Genomic DNA, 9,971 nt, shown 5'->3' with positions numbered 1-9,971 from the left:
CGCACGCACGCACGCACGCACGCACGCACGCACGCACGCACGCACGCACGCACGCACGCACGCACGCACGCACGCACGCACGCACGCACGCACGCACACACACACACACACACACACACACACACACACACACACACACACACACACACACACACACACACACACACACACACACACACACACACACACACACACACACACACACACACACACACCCATATGTAGTCTGATTTATTCATTTGTTCCTTAAGGTTGAGGAGGCGGGAAGTAGAGAGAGAGAGAGAGGCCATAGTGTCTTGTCTTTAGAGGAGGGGGAAGTAGAGAGAGAGAGAGAGGCCATAGTGTCTTGTCTTTAAAGGAGGGGGGAAGTAGAGAGAGAGAGAGAGAGAGAGAGAGAGGCCATAGTGTCTTGTCTTTAGAGGAGGGGGGAAGTAGAGAGATAGAGAGAGAGAGAGAGAGAGGCCATAGTGTCTTGTCTTTAGAGGAGGGGGAAGTAGAGAGAGAGACAGTGAGGCCATAGTGTCTTGTCTTTAGAGGAGGGGGAAGTAGAGAGAGAGAGAGGACATAGTGTCTTGTCTTTAGAGGAGGGGGGAAGTAGAGAGAGAGAGAGGCCATAGTGTCTTGTCTTTAGAGGAGGGGGGAAGTAGAGAGAGAGAGAGGCCATAGTGTCTTGTCTTCCACTAGATGTCAACAGTCTTTAAACATGCTTTCAGGCTTGTATTTTGAAAAAAGACTAGTAAAAAAAAACTTTTGGTCAGTGGATAGAGGAAGTATGCAGAGCTGGATTGGGCGCGTGACTGTGAGTGCGCCTTTCGTTGTTTTTCATTTTGATTGAAAACGCTATTGTCCAGTTGAAATATTATTGATTATTTAGACAATTGACGACCTGAGGATTAATTATGAACATCGTTTGACATGTTTCGACGAACTTTACCGAACTTTACCGGTACTATTAGGATGTATTCGTCTGCATGTTTTGACCAGCTTTGACATAAAGAGGGACTTTATCAAACAAAATTAACATTTATTGTGTAACAGGGAGTCTTGTTAGTGCAACTATATGAAGATCATCAAAGGTAAGTCATTAATTTTATCGCTATTTCTGACTTTTGTGACTCCTCTACTTGGCTGGAAAATGTTTGTTTGCTTTTGTAAGAGGGGAATCGCATGGTATGCTTTCGCCATAAAGCCTTTTTGAAATCTGACACAGAGGCTGGATTAACAAGAAGTTAGTCTTTAAGCCGATGTATAACACTTGTATCATTATGAATGTTTATTATTACTATTTCTGTCATTTGAATTTGGCGCTCTGCAATTCCACCGGATGTTGGCCAGGTGGGACGCTAGGCCCCTAGAGAAGTGCAGGTAGTCTACTGTACAAGCAAAACTCTGCATGTTGAATACAAAAGACAGATTAACTTGAATGACATACACTCTCACTAGTGGCAAAAAAAAATAAATCATGAAAGCCACGCCCCCAAATAAGCCACACCTCCTCTTCTGATAGGCTGCTGCCGCTACACTGCCCCCAATTAAAAAAAAACATTTATTAAATTTAAAGAACCCATCTGTCAAATTGTCAGACAATTGGAATAGAATAGGTTGAATGAACCAAAGGCTGTACCAATCAGTGCCTCCAGGACTTCAGAACTGAGCATAGTAACCTCTGACCTCTGACCTCTGTCAGTGGCATGGGGAATGCCACAAGTCAATGCTCTCTTCTGGAAATCTGTGTGTGTGTCTGTTTTCCCAGAGTCCAGTTAGGGAGTAGTGTCTGTGTGTGTACGTGCGCGTGTGTGTGGGTGTATGTGTGTGTCCTTGCGTGTGTGTTTTTGTTTTTCCAGAGTCTAGTTAGGGAGCAGTGTGTGTTTGTGTGTGTGTGTGTGTCTGTTTTTGTTTTTGAGTCTAGTTAGGGAGCAGTGTCTGTGAGATTAGTTTTTTTCAATCACTTTGGCACATCTTTCAGATGTCGTATATTTTCAAATATCTAAGCTTCTAACACATAGAATGTTCTTATGTTACAACCTTGTGTGTGTGCACATGACTTTTCTCAGAGTTTGTGACCTCTCTCTCTCTCTCTCAACCTAAAGACAAGACTCTATGGCAACATTCGCACTGAGCTAAAGGGTAGAGCTGCCGCTTTCAAGGTGGGGGACTCTAACCCGGAAGTTTACAAGAAATCCTGCTATGCCCTGCGACGAACCATCAAACAGCCAAAGCGTCAATACAGGGCTATGTGGCAGGGCTTGCAAACTATTACAGACTACAAAGGGAAGCACAGCCGCAAACTGCCCAGTGACACGAGCCTTCCAGGCGAGCTAAATCACTTCTATGCTCGTTTCGAGGCAAGCAACACTGATGCATGCATGAGAGCATCAGCTGTTCCGGACGGCAATTCCAAAGTGAAAAATATACTTGATAAAATATACTTGATAAAGCCACTAGATACAAAATGGGTTGTATTTACAGGAAATATTAGATTCATATAAATTCATATTTAGATTTACACTTAACAGATGTGTTAAAAACAACAGGTGTTATTGTTCAACCTATCCGCATGTCTCGTTAGGGACGACACAATTAGGTATTGTTCAACACATCTGTGTGTCTAGTTAGGGACGACACATGTTGTTTTAACAGATCTGTGTGTCTAATAGGGACGACACATGTTGTTTTAACAGATCCATGTGTCTAGTTAGGGACGACACATGTTGTTTTATCACATCTGTTAAAACAACATATGTCGTCCCTAACTAGACACACTGATGTGATAAAACAACATGTGTCGTCCCTAACTAGACACACTGATGTGATAAAACAACATGTGTCGTCCCTAACTAGACACACAGATCTGTTAAAACAACGTGTTGTCCCTAACTAGACACACAGATCTGTTAAAACAACATGTGTCGTCCCTAACTAGACACACAGATCTGTTAAAACAACATGTGTCGTCCCTAACTAGACACACAGATCTGTTAAAACAACATGTGTCGTCCCTAACTAGACACATGGATCTGTTAAAACAACATGTGTCGTCCCTAACTAGACACACAGATCTGTTAAAACAACATGTGTCGTCCCTAACTAGACACACAGATCTGTTAAAACAACATGTGTCGTCCCTAACTAGACACACAGATCTGTTAAAACAACATGTGTCGTCCCTAACTAGACACACAGATCTGTTAAAACAACATGTGTCGTCCCTAACTAGACACACAGATCTGTTAAAACAACATGTGTCGTCCCTAACTAGACACACAGATCTGTTAAAACAACATGTGTCGTCCCTAACTAGACACGCAGATCTGTTAAAACAACATGTGTCGTCCCTAACTAGACACATGGATCTGTTAAAACAACATGTGTCGTCCCTAACTAGACACACAGATCTGTTAAAACAACATGTGTCGTCCCTAACTAGACACACAGATCTGTTAAAACAACATGTGTCGTCCCTAACTAGACACACAGATCTGTTAAAACAACATGTGTCGTCCCTAACTAGACACATGGATCTGTTAAAACAACATGTGTCGTCCCTAACTAGACACATGGATCTGTTAAAACAACATGTGTCGTCCCTAACTAGACACACAGATCTGTTAAAACAACATGTGTCGTCCCTAACTAGACACACGGATGTCAAAAGATGTGTTTTTTTCACATTGTGTTGTTTTCCACTTATAAAAACCAATTTTAAATACTGTAAATGACTGGGAAAGACTTGTATAAAACCAGAGCCATGTATTTCACCTTAGAGAATCTTTTATTTCTCTATTTTTGGTCAGGGAGTGACTAGGGTGGGTAGTCTAGTTTTTTATTTTCTATGTTGGCCTGGTATGGTTCCCAATCTGACTTTTGTGACTCCTCTACTTGGCTGGAAAATGTTTGTTTGCTTTTGTAAGAGGGGAATCGCATGGTATGCTTTCGCCATAAAGCCTTTTTGAAATCTGACACAGAGGCTGGATTAACAAGAAGTTAGTCTTTAAGCCGATGTATAACACTTGTATCATTATGAATGTTTATTATTACTATTTCTATCATTTGAATTTGGCGCTCTGCAATTTCACCGGATGTTGGCCAGGTGGGACGCTAGGCCCCTAGAGAAGTGCAGGCAGTGTACAAGCAAAACTCTGCATGTTGAATACAAAATTATTATCTATTGTTGTCTCTGATTGGGAATCATATTTAGGCAGCCTTTTTCCCACCTGTTGTTTATGGGATCTTGATTTTGTATTGTTGCTTTTAGCCCCACAAAGCTGTACGTTTCATTTGTTACTCTTTCTTGTTTCGTGCCGGTTATCAGAAATAAAAATTGATTAACCTGCCCCACGCTGCATCTTGGTCCGACCCTCCTTCCAACAACGATCGTTACATGTGTTCAAACAGGAGTCCACCTTAATACCTGGTGAGCCGGAATCATTAAGCCTGACTAGCTGTTGATAATTATCTCCATTACATTTCACAAGCTCACCTTCGTTAAACACATTTTGAACAGTTCGTTTGTCAGCCAGGTAAAAATGTCAAAATGTGTTACCCACAATACCCACAAGCTGTGCACCATCACAATGGATGAGTTGCAAACTGGTGCACCATCACAATGGATGAGTTGCTAACTGTGCACCATCACAATGGATGAGTTGATAACTGGTGCACCATCACAATGGATGAGTTGCTAACTGTACACCATCACAATAGATGAGCTGATAACTGTGCACCATCACAATAGATGAGTTGCTAACTGTGCACCATCACAATGGATGAGTTGCTAACTGTGCACCATCACAATGGATGAGTTGCTAACTGTGCACCATCACAATGGATGAGTTGCTAACTGTGCACCATCACAATGGATGAGTTGCTAACTGTGCACCATCACAATGGATGAGTTGCTAACTGTACACCATCACAATGGATGAGTTGCTAACTGTGCACCATCACAATGGATGAGTTGCTAACTGTACACCATCACAATGGATGAGTTGCTAACTGTACACCATCACAATGGATGAGTTGCTAACTGTGCACCATCACAATGGATGAGTTGCTAAACTGGCGCACCATCACAATGGATGAGTTGCAAACTGTGCACCATCACAATGGATGAGTTGCTAACTGTGCACCATCACAATGGATGAGTTGCTAACTGTGCACCATCACAATGGATGAGTTGCTAACTGTACACCATCACAATGGATGAGTTGCTAACTGTACACCATCACAATGGATGAGTTGCTAACTGTACACCATCACAATGGATGAGTTGCTAACTGTACACCATCACAATGGATGAGTTGCTAACTGTACACCATCACAATGGATGAGTTGCTAACTGTACACCATCACAATGGATGAGTTGCTAACTGTACACCATCACAATGGATGAGTTGCTAACTGTACACCATCACAATGGATGAGTTGCTAACTGTACACCATCACAATGGATGAGTTGCTAACTGTACACCATCACAATGGATGAGTTGCTAACTGTACACCATCACAATGGATGAGTTGCTAACTGTACACCATCACAATGGATGAGTTGCTAACTGTACACCATCACAATGGATGAGTTTGTTATTGGTTGATCCAAAGACTCATTTTTTACAGTGTGGCAGGAGGCTGGAGCCGACACACTCCGTTAATCACACAGACACTACTCCCTAACTAGACCAGGAGAACAGACACGACTCCCTAACTAGACCAGGAGAACAGACACGACTCCCTAACTAGACCAGGAGAACAGACACTACTCCCTAACTAGACCAGGAGAACAGACACTAGACCAGGAGAACAGACACGACTCCCTAACTAGACCAGGAGAACAGACACGACTCCCTAACTAGACCAGGAGAACAGACACTACTCCCTAACTAGACCAGGAGAACAGACACTAGACCAGGAGAACAGACACTACTCCCTAACTAGACCAGGAGAACAGACACTAGACCAGGAGAACAGACACTACTCCCTAACTATACCAGGAGAACAGACACGACTCCCTAACCAGACCAGGAGAACAGACACCAGACCAGGAGAACAGACACTACTCCCTAACTAGACCAGGAGAACAGACACTACTCCCTAACTATACCAGGAGAACAGACACGAGTCCCTAACTAGACCAGGAGAACAGACACTACTCCCTAACTAGACCAGGAGAACAGACACTACTCCCTAACTAGACCAGGAGAACAGACACTAGACCAGGAGAACAGACACTACTCCCTAACTAGACCAGGAGAACAGACACGACTCCCTAACTAGACCAGGAGAACAGACACTAGACCAGGAGAACAGACACTAGACCAGGAGAACAGACACTACTCCCTAACTATACCAGGAGAACAGACACGACTCCCTAACCAGACCAGGAGAACAGACACGACTCCCTAACCAGACCAGGAGAACAGACACCAGACCAGGAGAACAGACACTACTCCCTAACTATACCAGGAGAACAGACACGACTCCCTAACCAGACCAGGAGAACAGACACCAGACCAGGAGAACAGACACGACTCCCTAACCAGACCAGGAGAACAGACACCAGACCAGGAGAACAGACACTACTCCCTAACTAGACCAGGAGAACAGACACTAGACCAGGAGAACAGACACTACTCCCTAATTAGACCAGGAGAACAGACACTAGACCAGGAGAACAGACATTACTCCCTAACTATACCAGGAGAACAGACATTACTCCCTAACTATACCAGGAGAACAGACACGACTCCCTAACTATACCAGGAGAACAGACACTACTCCCTAACTAGACCAGATGAACAGACACTACTCCCTAACTAGACCAGGAGAACAGACACTAGACCAGGAGAACAGACACTACTCCCTAACAAGACCAGATGAACAGACACTACTCCCTAACTAGACCAGGAGAACAGACACTAGACCAGGAGAACAGACACGAGTCCCTAACTAGACCAGGAGAACAGACACGACTCCCTAACTATACCAGGAGAACAGACATTACTCCCTAATTAGACCAGGAGAACAGACACGACTCCCTAACTAGACCAGGAGAACAGACACGACTCCCTAACTAGACCAGGAGAACAGACACGACTCCCTAACTAGACCAGGAGAACAGACACGACTCCCTAACTAGACCAGGAGAACAGACACGACTCCCTAACTAGACCAGGAGAACAGACGCATAGACACACACACACACACACACACACACACACACACACACACACAGAAAGACACACACACATACATGCACGCACGAACGAGCACACACACACACACACACACACACAGAAAGACACACACACATACATGCACGCACGAACGAGCACACACACACACACACACACACACACACACACACACACACACACACACACACACACACACACACACACACACACACACTGACAGCAAGTAGATGTGCAGGGAGAGAGAGGGAATGAGAGTGAGAGCAGGAGAGAGCAGGAGAGAGAGGGAAAGAGAGAGAGAGAGCGGGAGAGAGAGGGAAAGAGAGTGAGAGCAGGAGAGAGCAGGAGAGAGAGGGAAAGAGAGAGAGAGAGCGGGAGAGAGAGGGAAAGAGAGTGAGAGCAGGAGAGAGCAGGAGAGAGCAGGAGAGAGAGCAGGAGAGAGAGGGAAAGAGAGAGAGAGCAGGAGAGAGATAGGAAAGAGAGAGAGAGAGAGCAGGAGAGAGAATAGTTGTCTTTCCCCCCACCTACAAGGAGGGAGAGTTGTTGGCTGACTAGCACTCAAAAACAGGACCCACACTGTGAGACTGAGCTCAGAGACACTGGAGTATGTTTGAGACAGAGTAGAGACTGAGCAGAACAGAGTGGAGACAGAGTGGAGACAGAGTGGAGACTGAGTGGAGACTGAGTGTGTGAGACTGAGCAGAACAGAGTGTGATACTGAGTGTGCCAGACTGAGCAGAGTCTGTGTGCACACTGAAAAACCTGACTCACCGAGTGGAACTTGGGAGAAAAACTGAGAATAACACACACATCCTAGGGAGAGAAAAGGAGTGCAGGAGGGAAATTAGTTTTCTTACCAGACACACAGAAAAAGAGAGAGAGAAGAAGAGATTCACCAAACATAAGACCAACACATTGAGAAACGGAGGTGGGAAAGAGGACAAGAGAGATTCACTTCCTTACCGGGACAATCTGGATTTACCGAGAGGAAAACAATATTTAAGAAAAGGAGGACGAGAAGTTGGAGGAACGAAGGAGAAAGAAAACAGAAGGCAGGATGGACAATCTGTGCAGCCTCAGTGGACTGGATCCACTATGGGTGAGTGACTTACAGTACCAGAGAGAGAGAGAGAGAATGAAGGAGAGGTAGAGAGAGAGAGAGAGAGAGAGAGAGAGAGAGAGAGAGAGAGAGAGAGAGAGAATGAAGGAGAGGTAGAGAGAGAGATAATGAAGGAGAGGTAGAGAGAGATGTAATGAAGGAGAGATAGAGAGAGATAGAGGCAGAGAGAGAGATAATGAAGGAGAGGTAGAGAGAGAGAGAGAGAGAGAGACAGAGAGAGAGAGAGAGAGAGAGAGAGAGAGAGAGATAATGAAGGAGAGGTAGAGAGAGAGATAATGAAGGAGAGGTAGAGAGCGAGATAATGAAGGAGAGGTAGAGAGAGATAAATGAAGGAGAGGTAGAGAGAGAGGTAATGAAGGAGAGATAGAGAGAGAGATAATGAAGGAGAGATAGAGAGAGATAGAGGCAGAGAGAGAGATAATGAAGGAGAGGTAGAGAGAGAGATAATGAAGGAGAGGTAGAGAGAGATAAATGAAGGAGAGGTAGAGAGAGATAATGAAGGAGAGATAGAGAGAGATAGAGGCAGAGAGAGAGATAATGAAGGAGAGGTAGAGAGAGAGAATGAAGGAGAGAGAGAGATAATGAAGGAGAGGTAGAGAGAGAGATAATGAAGGAGAGGTAGAGAGAGAGATAATGAAGGAGTGAGAGAGAGAGGTAGAGACAAAATGAATGGAGAGATAGAGATAGAGGTAGTGAGAGAGAGAATGAATGAGAGATAGAGCCAGAGAGAGAGAATGAAGGAGAGAGAGCTAGAGAGGACAGTAGGTTTATGAGACAGACCATGAACAGAGAGGTGGAGAGATGACAGTAGGTTTATGAGAGAGGACAGTGGGTTTATGAGAGAGGACAGTAGGTTTATGAGAGGACAGTAGGTTTATGAGAGAGGACAGTAGATTTATGAGAGAGGACAGTGGGTTTATGAGAGAGGACAGTGGGTTTATGAGAGAGGACAGTAGGTTTATGAGAGAGGACAGTGGGTTTATGAGAGAGGACAGTAGGTTTATGAGAGAGTACGGTAGGTTTATCAGACAGACCATGAACAGAGAGGTGGAGAGATGGATGAAGGGAGACAGCTGTAAATGATAAAAACAGTTGTGAATTGTAAATTGTGTGTGTGTGTGTGTGTGTGTGTGTGTGTGTGTGTGTGTGTGTGTGTGTGTGTGTGTGTGTGTGTGTGTGTGTGTGTGTGTATTTATGCTGATTGATTGTGGGAAGTGATGATTGTTTTTACCATTGACCTGCGTTCCTCCATGAGTCACACCTAGTTCATATCATGATTCACTGACTCTCTCTCTCTCTGTCTCTCTTTCTGTCTCTCTCTGTCTCTCTCTGTCTCTCTCTGTCTCTCTCTCTCTGTCTCTCTCTCTCTCTGTCTCTCTCTCTCTCTCTGTCTCTCTGTATCTCTCTCTGTGTCTCTCTCTCTCTGTCTCTCTCTGTCTCTCTCTCTGTCTCTCTCTCTCTGTCTCTCTCTGTCTCTCAATTCAATATCTTTTCATGTGACAACACTGAAGAAATGACACTTTGCTACAATGTAAAGTAGTGAGTGTACAGCTTGTTTAACAGTGTAAATTTGCTGTCCCCTCAAAATAACTCAACACACAGCCATTAATGTCTAAACCGCTGCCAACAAAAGTGAGTACACCCCTAAGTGAAAATGTCCA

General features: G+C 44.4%; 1 protein-coding gene across 1 annotated transcript in view; it reads left to right on the top strand.

Annotated features, from left to right (window-relative positions):
* Window positions 1-372: 372 nt before the first annotated feature.
* Window positions 373-9,971, top strand: part of mrp1 (multidrug resistance protein 1) — a gene marked incomplete at its 5' end in the record, with an annotated part of 91,338 nt that continues 81,739 nt past the window's right edge. The window contains 2 exon segments of the mRNA NM_001168330.1: window positions 373-404; window positions 8,247-8,289.

This window comes from Oncorhynchus mykiss, chromosome 13 (assembly GCF_057628025.1).
Source record: "Oncorhynchus mykiss isolate SJ-2025 chromosome 13, ASM5762802v1, whole genome shotgun sequence".
In the NCBI taxonomy this organism is placed as follows: domain Eukaryota; kingdom Metazoa; phylum Chordata; class Actinopteri; order Salmoniformes; family Salmonidae; genus Oncorhynchus; species Oncorhynchus mykiss.
The sequence above is the reverse complement of the archived record's forward strand: the minus strand, read 5'-3'. Positions and strand labels throughout refer to the sequence as shown.